At 45.7% G+C, this 11,584-nt stretch overlaps 1 protein-coding gene across 2 annotated transcripts in view; it reads right to left on the reverse strand.

Moving 5' to 3' along the window:
• Nucleotides 1–11,238, reverse strand: part of RGS9 (regulator of G protein signaling 9) — a 107,364-nt gene extending 96,126 nt beyond the window's left edge. Inside the window, exons 1-3 of one of the 2 annotated variants that reach the window (XM_017855855.1) lie at nucleotides 11,002–11,238; nucleotides 9,714–9,872; nucleotides 824–900 (exon numbers count right to left, since the gene is read on the reverse strand). The gene's annotated coding sequence lies outside the window, so the exon portion shown is untranslated. Of the gene's footprint in view, nucleotides 1–823; nucleotides 901–4,848; nucleotides 4,929–9,713; nucleotides 9,873–11,001 lie in introns of those variants that run through there. The other variant, XM_017855856.1, reaches the window with a different exon arrangement.
• Nucleotides 11,239–11,584: the final 346 nt, after the last annotated feature.

Genomic DNA, 11,584 nt, shown 5'->3' on the forward strand with positions numbered 1-11,584 from the left:
GCCTGTAGTCCCAGCTACTCGGGAGGCTGAGGCAGGAGAATGGCGTGAACCCGGGAGGCGGAGCTTGCAGTGAGCTGAGATCCAGCCACTGCACTCCAGCTTGGGAGACAGAGCGAGACTCTGTCTCAATAAATAAATAAATAAATAAATAAATAAATAAATAAATAAATAAAGCAGTGGTTCTTATCCATTCTCACAGGTGATATTTACCTGTAAGAATCTGATGAAAGCTATGGACACTCAGGAACGCACACACACACACACACACACATGCATACACACACATTCACACAACACTGACTGAAGTTTGCAAACAATTTCAAGAGGTTCATGCCTGGGCCCTCTTGTGCCTTTTCAGGAATCCCTGATTCAGAGCCTCCAATTTAGAGGACCCTGGACCCTGCAGAGATCCATCCATGCAGAAGACCAGAGATTCTGCCAAGCAAATGGAACCACTGAGAAGTATGCTCCTGGTGTGAGCTGAAATCCTAAGAAAATGCTGGAATATCTTGATGTTTTTCTCATAAAGCATCTTTTGAGCCTATTGTCATACAGAGCACATGCTGGGATCTAACCAAGAAGATGAGCTATGAAGTTCCTTCCAACTTCAGCATCCCTTATCTCTAGAAACCCTAAGCATCAAGAAGATAAGTGGCTTTCCTAAAATGAAGGATGAGAAAAATTATTCAGGAGCAAAGAGAGGCAAAAATACAAAGCGCTTTGCTCACTAATAGGATAGGAGAGGCCTCAGTGCCTGCCACTCTCCTCCCCACCCCTTCTGTCAGGCCCTGCTCTCCAAGCAACTATGTTTTGTGGGACCCACCTTTGCTCACTGGACTAGAGATGCTGGGCAGGGGACCCAGAGGCCAGTTCCCCACACGATAGGACCATGATGTGGATCTGAAAAACAGAGAGGAGCTTGTTAGATTATTACCTTCACAAATGTCAGCTTGAGTCAGATAAAGTCAGGGCCACAGGAAGCTGAAACCAAATGCAAGCTGAAGTTATGAGGAAGGCAAAATGAAAGGTGAGCAGAAGAAGCCGATCAGAAAAGGGAGGCAAACAGGCTGGGCGCGGAGGCTTATGCCTGTAATCCCAGCACTTTGGGGGGCCGAAGCTGGTGGATCACCTGAGGTCAGGAGTTCGAGACCAGTATGGTCAACATGGCGAAACCCCATCTCTACTAAAAATACCAAAAAAATGAGCTGGGCGTGGTGGTGGATGCCTGTAATCCCAGCTACTCAGGAGGCTGAGGCAGGAGAATCGCTTGAACCTGGGAAGTGGACGTTGCAGTGAGCCGAGATTTGCACTCCAGCTTGGGCAACAGAGAGAGACTCTGTCTCAAAAAAATATACATATAGGCCGGGCGCGGTGGCTCAAGCCTGTAATCCCAGCACTTTGGGAGGCCGAGACGGGCAGATCACGAGGTCAGGAGATTGAGACCATCCTGGTTAACACGGTGAAACCCCATCTCTACTAAAAAATACAAAAAACCAGCTGGGCGAGGTCACGGGCGCCTGTAGTCCCAGCTACACGGGAGGCTGAGGCAGGAGAATGGCGTAAACCCGGGAGGCGGGGCTTGCAGTGAGCTAAGATCCGGCCACTGCACTCCAGCCTGGGTGAAAGAGCGAGACTCTGTCTCAAAAAAAAAAAAAACTATATATATATATATATACACACACACACACACACACACACACACATATACATATAAAAGAAAAGAAAAAAAGGGAAGCAAACAAGCTGAACAGAGAGCAGTGGAGGGGCCATGACACAGACAAGCCCCTCAGATTAAGTTGGGTCAGTGCCTTCCCAAGGGCAAGGGTGTCTTCAGGAATCCTCCCACATTGTCTGAGTCTTTGTTTCTTGCAACTGAAAGAGCCTGTCATGTAATATGGTATTCAAAGTTTCATGCCAGTGTCCTGGGGGAAAAAATTGATTTAATTCATCGATTTATTTAATCAACAAACATATTGTTTGCCAGCCATTGTGGTAGAGTCTGGAATTCAAAGCAGAATATGACTCAGTCCTTTCTATGAGAATAAGACCAGAAAAATACAAATATAAAAAAGGAAAAAAAGAATGTGATCCAGTTCCTGTCTCAAGGAGCTCAGAGTTTAAAGTGGAAAAAGAATATTTTTTTAAAAGTTATAAAATAAAATCTATGTGTAATGAAGATGTAGTCAACGCAATACAGGATTTTGTGGAAAGGCATCTCACCCAGCCTGAATGGAAGAGAAGATCAGGAAGGCTTCCTGGAAGAGGAGTCTTAAAGAAGATAGGAAGTTAACCAGGTGTAGGGGCAAACAAAGTTTCCTCACAGAGAACAGCACAAGAAAAGGTGCAGAGGCAAGGATTAACATAATTTGAGGGTGATGACTAGGAGTTTGTTGGACACAAGGTCAAGAAGTTTGGAGGGGTCAGGCATGGTGACTCATGCTTGTAATCCCAGCACTTTGGGAGGCCGAGGCGGGAGAATCACCTGAGGTCAGGAGTTCGAGACCAGCCTGGCCAACATGGTGAAACCCCCGTCTCTACCAAAAATACAAAAATTAGCTGGGTGTGGTGGCAGGCACCTGTAATCTCAGCTACTTGGGAGGCTGAATGAGGCAGGAGAATCACTTGAACCCAGGAGGCCAAGGTAAGCCAAGATCACACCACTGCACTCCAGCCTGGGTAACAGAGAGAGACTCTATCTCAAAAAAAAAAAAAAAAAAAAGTGAAAAAAGAAAAGAAAACTTTAGAGGGTTTGGGTCAGGGATTAAATGGAAAGGGACATAAAAAATGTTTTATATCTTGATGGGAGTGCTGGTTAAACAGGGAAATAAGTTTGCCAAAACTCATCCAACTATTCTTAAAATTAGAGCATGTAATTGTATGTAAACTGTACCTCGAATATAAACTTTACCTCAAGTAAAAGGTTGGCCCTGTCATCTCAATGCTTTGAGAGGTTGAGTCGGGTGGATCACTTGAGGCCAGGAGTTTGAGACCCAACCTGGATAACATAGTGAGATGCTGTCTCTACAAAAAAGTTTTAAAAATTAGCCAGGCATGGTGGTGCGTACCTGTAGTCCCAGCTGCTGGGGAGGCTGAGGCAGGAGGATCACTTAAGCTGAGGATCACTACTGTACTCCAGCCTGGGTGACAGAGTGAGACCCTGCCAAAAAAAAAAAAAAAAAAAAAAACAGGCCAGGCACAGTGGCTGATGCCTGTAATCCCAGCACTTTGGGAGGCTGAGGCGGGTGGATCACTTGAGGTCAGCAGTTCAAGACCAGCCTGGCCAACATGGTAAAACCCCATCTCTACTAAAAATACAAACATTAGCTGGGCATAGGGGCAGATGCCTATAATGTCAGCTACCTAGGAGGCTGAGGCAGGAGAATCGCTTGAACCCGGGAGGCAGAGGTTGCAGTGAGCCGAAATCGTGCCACTGCACTCCAGCCTAGGTGACAGAGTGAGACTCTGTCTCAAAAAAAAAAAAAAAAAAAAAATTGACCAAAAAAAGCAAATAGTTCCTTGCAATAAACCAGTACTAAAATTAAATCCTCCTGTGACTCTGACTGAGTCAGTAAATGGACATTCCATTATCATCAACATCAATATCATCATCAGTTTTGTGACTAGCATCCTCTGCATCATTATCAACAGAAGAGTGTGATTCAGACCCTACGTGGAGTCATGCTGCCCTGGGTATTGTACAACGTGATCTACATAGTCCTGGACCTTGTTCCCTGTAGGCTAAAACCTCATCCCAGTACAATCATGTGTTCATCCAGACAGAACACACAAGCAGCAGTGCCCTTTAATGTCCAGGTCTAAGATCATTTCAATAAAATATCACAACACCCCTAGTCAACCCAATAATTTAGTTCAGTCCAAGCGCTGCACTAAAGCTTAAAAGGACATGTTGCCTGCCTTTGTGCCCCTCTCAAAGTCTGGGAAAAGAAACATAAACTTAAATAGTTCATTTGGACATGATGGATGTTTCAGATCGCTGCCAGGCCAAGACTTCCATGAAGGGACTTCTTAGAAGTGTGGCAGGGTTAAAGGAGCCACTAAGGGATGTTAAAGATCCCAGGTAATATAATAGCGACCATGGAAAGCTGTTATCCATTATCTAGGCATTTAAGGATGGAAAGCCAGAGCCCTGCTGGGAGAGGGGGCTGTCATCTTGGAGGGAGAAAGCCTGAGGGAGTACATACCCCGGCTCTCTCTCCTCCTGCCCTCCATCTCCTGTTTCCTCCCAGTGTTCAGTCTTGACCCAAATCCAGAGGGCAATGGGTCTGCAGTCTTTTAAAGTTAGCCTCCTGCAGTGCAGAGGCAGAGAAGGGCAAAAATTCTGGGGGCTGGAAAGGACACAGGGGAGTCACACTGTGAAGAGGCAGCATATGGGTTAAATGTCTGTGGTAGTGTGCACGCCCAGATCTCGGTCTCAGAGTTCATCCTCTGTCCCCAAGCACTTTGGACAACTCAGGTACAGCACCTCCCACACCTGCACAAAGAGACATATCCCTGACCTGGACAGAAATGGTGTCGGGTTCATCTGACTCCCGGAGTCACTGCCCATCCTCTACCCTTGCTTACGTTTCATCTAATTGTCTTGTGTGAAAGTATTATAAGTGTATACTACATTTGCAATTCTTAAAAAAATCATACAGAGAGAAAAACCTTCAGATGCATGAATGTTTCTTCTTAGGTCCTTGTAGCCAATACAGCATGAAGACATACTCTGGTGGGAAACCAAAGGGCATTATTTTCCACGCTGAGCATATCAAGCCAGCTGGGCAGAGTCTCTATGGGTCAGCCCAAGTTCAACAATAAAAGGAAGTGATGGTTGGACACACCCACCTTTATCTCTGCACTTTCACGTTCTCCACAAAGAAGCCATGTTGGACCTCTGGAAGCTGGCCAAACCTGGTGGCCCTGGGTGTTTGATCAGGGAAAGAAGGAGAAAAAGAAGACTTGGTACTTCCTAGAAGGCTTCCTGCCTCTTCCTCATCTAGGGGTTGTTCAGAAACTATTTCAACCTAGTGGGGACCACCGGCTACCACCACAAACCACAGTCCTATCATAGAAACCTGGTTCCTCTCAATTTTTTTAATCCTAAATTCAATTCACCAGATGCATCCAGAAAAGATATTTTCACACGCATTGCTCGAGATGAACATAGCAAAAAAAGAACAAATCACACCTTTCTCTGTTCCCCACCCCTTCCCAATTCTGTAGGGTACACTTCCATCTAAGGACCAGGTCAGATTGGAACTACTGAAGGGCATTTGCTACTTGTTTTAAGGGTGTTATTATGTATTATAATAGAAAATTTAGAAATACAGAGTTTTTAAAAAATGACAGTATGGGAAAAGGTACTTTTATGACTTAGAATAAGCTTTGCTTTTAAGACAGTCCTGGGGTTAGCGGGGTGTGAAGATGACACAGCACAAGACATGTGCCCTTGTCCCTCCGCTGCCTCTGACCAGATAGGAGCCTTTTGTTCACAGCTTCATGGAGCATAATCGGCATACAATAAACTGCACATATTTAAAGTGTGCAATTTGATACGTTTTGGCATATATATACACCCATGAAACTATACACACAATCAAGATAGGGAAATTATCCATCATCCCCCAAAATTTCTTTGCACCACCTTCTGACCTTCGCCTCCTCCCCTACACTGTCCCCACATAACCACTGACCTGCTTTCCGTCACTATGGATTAGTTGGATGGGTGACTTTGTTTTATTATTATTTTTTTTTTATTTTTTAGCTCTGTCGCCCAGGCTGGAGTGCAGTGGCACGATCATAGCTCACTGCAACCTCCAACTCCTGGGCTCAGGCAATCTTCCTGCCTCAGCCTCCCGAGTAGCTGAGACTACAGGCATGCACCACCATGCTAGGCCAATTCTTTTATGTTTTGTAGAGACAAAGTCTCGCTGTGTTGCACATGCTGGACTCCAAATCCTGGGCTTAAACGATTCTCCAGCCTCAGCCTCCCAAGTAACTGGGATTACAGATGTGTGCCACCACACCCAGTGAGGATGGGTGACTTTGATCAAGTTACCTAACCTCTCTGATTCTCTGGTTCCTCACTAGTAATATGTAATTTCAAAAAGAAACAGACGTGATAAATTCAAAACTCCCCTCAAATTTGGAAATCCTATGAGGTCAGTATTCTGAGGAGAGTAAAAAGCTCAATCAGCCCTAAGGTGTAGCAGAATGGGAACAATGCTCCCCCAAAGTCAAGGCCCTTCTGAACTTAGACCAGTCCCCAAAATGGGACTCCATGTGGCAGACATTCAAAAGAGCTGAGGGCTACCAACAACATTCCCCACAAGTTACCAGACAGAGATCAGGGATGGGGCAAGAGGGACCTACTTTAGAAAAAGAGACCTCAGGAAAATGTACTAACTGCTGCACTCCATTTGTATTAATCTTACTGAAGCCCCTTTCTTTGGCCATACACTCCCACCCTGCAAAGGATGCTTAAACAGAATGCACGCCAACTGAGGGTCCTCTACTGACAGTGGCCCCCAAGATCCACCTGGAGGCTTGTGCCTCCCTCAGTGTTTCTGCCAACTGCCCAGGTTCCCCCCTTGCCCTGACTGTGACAGGATGGCTACGGCACCACAGCTGTGTGGATCGGGGGGGATCCCACCTCCTCCACCAGCCACCACCACTCTTTGTAAGGAGCTGAGAGGGTGGTAGGGAACAAGCATCTGTCTTACGGTTTTCCAAAGCAAGGGATTTTCCAAAACTCCTGCCCGTTTTACCCTTGGTTTTCCCAGAAATGGAAATGTCTGGAAGGGCACAGGAAGATGATTGATACAGGAGACACAAAGAAAATAAAAACATTAACTCCTGCAAGAATGCATTTTTAATCCAGTTCAGGTGTTACTTCTAAAGATCCACTTTCCCTAGGCTCATTTCTCTTTGTTTTGATGTGTGAACCTAATAATCACTTTCTCTATCTGTGAATCAATCAGTCTGTCTATCTAATCATCTATCCATCCATCCATCCATCCATCCATCCATCCATCTTTATCTCTATGTCTTGTTACATCACCTAAACCTTGGAAAAGCTAATTGTGCTTTTTTTCTCATCTTTCTTTATCTTTAGTAGACAGCCCTTCTGGGTTCAAAATTTAAAACACCCTGCTGACAGCAAATGTGGTGTTAAAAAGTACAAATTCTGACCGGGCACAGTGGTTCACACCTGTAATCTCAACACTGTGGGAGGCCACGGTGGGCAGATCACTTGAGGTCAGGAGTTTGTGACCAGCCTGGCCAACATGGCAAAACCCAGTCTCCACTAAAAAATACAAAAATTAGCCGGGCATGGTGGCACATGCCCATTAATCCCAGCTACTTGGGAGGCTGAGGTAGGAGAATCTCACTGCCACCCAGGTTGCAGTGCAATGGCGTGATCTTGGCTCACACAGCCTCAACCTACCGGGCTCCAGTGATCCGCTGACCTCAGCCTCCTAAGTAGCTGGGACTACAGGCGCGTGCCACCATGCCCGGCTAAATTTTTTTTGTAGTTTTGGTGAAGATGGAGTTTTGCCATGTTACCCAGGTTTGAAGTCCTGAGCTCAAGTGATCCATCCACCTCGACCTCCCAAAATGCTGAGATTACAGGCGCAAGCCACTGCACCTGGCCTACTACCTTCTTAAGAACCTCTCAAGAAGAGCCCCTCACCTTCTCTCTAACAGACTTGTCCCAAATTTCCCAGTCATGGATCAATCAATCCCATACCCAGGTAGACACAGCCAGAGTTTATCATATATTTATTTATTTATTTTGAGACAGAGTCTCGTTCTGTTGCCCAGGCTGTAGTGCAGTGGTGCAATCTTGGCTCACTGCAGCCTCCACCTCCCAAGTTCAAGCAATTCTCCTGCCTCAGCCTCCCGAGTAGCTGGGACTACAGGCTCATGCCACCATGCCCGGCTGATTTTTGGTTTTTTGTTTTGTTTTGTTTTCTGTTCATTTGTTTGTTTAGTAGAGTTGGGCTTTCACCAAGTTGGCCAGGCTGGCCTCAAACTCCTGACCCCAAGTGATCTGCCCGCCTTGGCCTCCCAAAGTGCTGGGATTACAGGCATGAGCCACCGTGCCTGGCCGACACAGCCAGAATTTATTTCACTGAATTTATGTCACTGTTATCTACCAGTTCAGGGAGGCCGAGCACTGCAGTCATGGAAAGAGCACAGAATTTGGAACAAAATAAACCATGGCTGAGTCTTGGTTTGGCTGCTTACTAACATGCGTGCCCCTGGGCAAAGCCTCCACTTTCTAATAATTCATTTGTTTGCTATGAGAAAATCAAATTATTCTTAACAAATTATAATTACTATTGTAAGTGAAAATGTTTAGGCCAGGCACGGTGACTCACGCCTGTAATCCCAGCACTTTGGGAGACCAAAGCAGGCGGATCACCTGAGGTAAGGAGTTTGAGACCAGCCTGGCCAACATGATGAAACTCCATCTTTACTAAAAATACAAAAATTAGCTGGGTGTGGTGGCACACACCTGTAATCCCAGCTACTTGGGAGGCTGAGGCAGGAGAATCACTTGAACCTGGGAGGTAGAGGTTGCAGTGAGCCGAGATCATGACAATGCACTCCAGCCTGGGTGATAGAGTGAGACCCCATCTCAAAAAAAAAAAAAAAAAGTGAAAATGTTTGCTAAATTGCAGAACCTGGTGGTAGGAGAAGTTAGTTAAGTCAAGAAGTCCTCTATCTGTTAAGTTCCGGCTGGCTCACCGAAGGCTGCTAAGGGTTACTAGTACCTGAATTAGGACACCATTACATTAACACCAATTAGGACTTCATGGAAAAACTTTCTAACAACTAATTTTGTTCTTTAAACTAAGCAGATGATCTCACAGACCAGGGAACTGGGTGTCTTTGGAGTGTTCCCAGCGTCAGTGGCCATGGTCCAACGTTGTAGATGAGATCTACTCTATACTCAATGGCAAACTGTGTTCCTGTCCATCTCTTTCAACTCTGAGAATTTCTGAGTCTCAGATGGATTCCAGGAGAGTCTTGTATGGCAGAGAAATTGATGCTGCTATCACTCGTTCAGTATGACCATCAAAAGATGAGTAATCACTCATTAGAAAGGGTTTTCAAGGGTTTCCAGGCTGGCCTGACACATCTGCTCCAGGCACCTAACGAAGCCTGCCCCTTCCCTAGTGTCTTACTGTATCTTTGTTGAGATGGGGTCTTGCTATGTCGCACAGGCTGGTGTCAAACTCCTGGGCTCAAAGGATCCTCCCGCCTTGGCCTCCCAAAATGCTGGGATTACAGTTGTGAGCCACCATGCCTGGCCTTGTTTACTGTATCTTAAGCTTCCTCTACACTTTGCATTTTATGTCTGAATGTTTGCATATGAATACTGGCCTTGCAGGGTGGTCTTTCTTGAAGGTAGATTGGATCTATCTGAAGAGAATGCTAATTTCTCCTTTTAGTCTCCAAGGAAAGAGATGATTCCTAAGGCAGAAAAAGGAAGCAGTAATTCAGAAAGTGAATTTTAGGCACAAGTCTGTCCCTAGAACTCATCTGTCCACCATATGGGAGCCAGTCTAGGGATAGGGAGATAGGCAGTCTGCAATCCCCAGGGATCAAGTTTTTTGTTTTTATGTTTTTCTTTAAGAAAATTGTTCATATTCATGTGGTTCCCTCTATTCCCCTTTTGTCGATCATCTAGGATTTATTACCTTTTCACTAGTTGTTCCAACTTCTTTCTCAGCTCTGGACTCGAGGCTATTCTGTTTTCTTCAAGAAGACTTTATTGAGCACCATTTCTGGGGTGGGACAGTGTTAAGCACCCAGAGTACAAAGGTGAGTAAGACACAGTCCCACCTTCAGGGTATTCCCTGTAGGAAAGAAAAATATAAAATAAATGTCTAGGATAATGCAGTAGATGATATTGCAACATGTGGAAAGTAAACAGAAAAGGAAAGAAAGGAAAGGTGGTAATAAAGCGTGCTAGACATAGAAAATATTGATCAGAGTCACAGAGGCAGGAACTGATGATGGTAGGACGTAACAAGCATTATTATACCTGCTTCATTCATTTAATTTTTACCCTGTGAGGCAGGGAACTATTAATGTGCCCATTCAACAAATGAGTATACTGAGAGTCAGAGAAGCTAAATAACAAGCTGACATTCATGCATCTGTTAAGCAGCAGAGCCAGGACTGGGGGGCCTTCAGTCTGGCTCCTGACTTCATGTCTTACTGCCTCGCCATGCTGAGATATTCTCATTGGCTAGGCCTGCGTCATGGGCTCACCCAGAAGTGGATTGAGGGCTAGCAGGTTTCCCGCAGAAAATCCTACTGTTAAAATCATTAAAAGAAAACTAAATGTTGGGCAAACAAAACAATAGTTGTCCATTGCAGAATCACTTCAAAAATGCAGCTTTTCCTTTCTCTTGCATTATTTGCTTGAGATAAATTTTCACAGATGGGATCCCATGAGTCACGGTGGCTTTTGATATAAAATGCCAAGTAGTTTTTCAACAGGATGGCATATATTTACATTCTGTCTGCTTAGAATGAACTAATTTCATCACACCTTTATTTGTGTTGGATGCCATGTTTTATAAAGCTAGACAATTCTAATTTTACTAGATTCTACAGTTATTTGTATTTGCATCGTTTTCCCTATCCCTTTTTAGAGTGGAAAATACAGATAAGAAAGTCTATATAAGTTGGTTAGCAAGAACCTTCGAATCAACAGATGGGCCAGCTGGAGCCCTGGGAGCACATGGAAGGACAGGTGTGTCTCTCCTGCCCGCCGCCCTAGGGACCAGAGGGCAGGGTCTGTGCTGAGAGATGAGACCAGCTCATCCAGACCCAGCCTGGGGTTCAAACTCAAAAGGAACTTCAAATGTCAAACATTTTGGGGTTATTATTATTATTATTACCAGTCATTTCAGCTGTGTTATTGCATGAATGTTAGACTTTATCTAAATTTTTAAAATGCATGTGTGCATACACTACCGGAAAAAAGCCAGAGAGACTTGTTGACGTTGGGGGTGTCCTAGTGTGTTCTTGTGTCTTCATGTTGTTAAATCGTGATGAAAGCAATTTCCGAGACTGTGCTGGTGGTACTGCCAGGTGCGCTCGAGTGTGAAGGGGTAGGAAAGGGATCACGAAGAGATGAACCGATGCTCCTTCCCCTCCTCGCTGGGAGGCCACTTTCCTTTGCACCAGAGACCTCAGGCTCCGCCGCTTGAGGCCCAGACCATAGAGATGCGGAACCCTCCGGATTCCTAGAGAGGAAAAGCGAACTCAGGAAGTCGGCTTCTGCCGGAGGCCCACTTCCGGCTTCCTTCAGACAGCGCGAGTGCACTGAGTTCGCGGGCTTCTGTCTGCTGGAGGGTTTCTCGCATCATCTTAGGTCCCTGCTCTGGGCTCAGGGGAGGCCTTGCCGGGTGGACACGAGCCCCTAATGCCGATTCTGGGGCCGCAGGCGGGGCCTTCTCCACGGAACTCGCACGCCGCGGGATTGGGGGCCAGGGTGGAAGGCTTTTCGGAGGAGCCACCTTGAAGCCCGTAGCGCCGGGATCCCTTTCTCCTAAGT

The sequence above is a fragment of the Rhinopithecus bieti genome, unplaced genomic scaffold (genome assembly GCF_001698545.2).
Source record: "Rhinopithecus bieti isolate Rb0 unplaced genomic scaffold, ASM169854v2 scaffold_39870, whole genome shotgun sequence".
NCBI classification, from domain to species: Eukaryota; Metazoa; Chordata; class Mammalia; order Primates; family Cercopithecidae; genus Rhinopithecus; species Rhinopithecus bieti.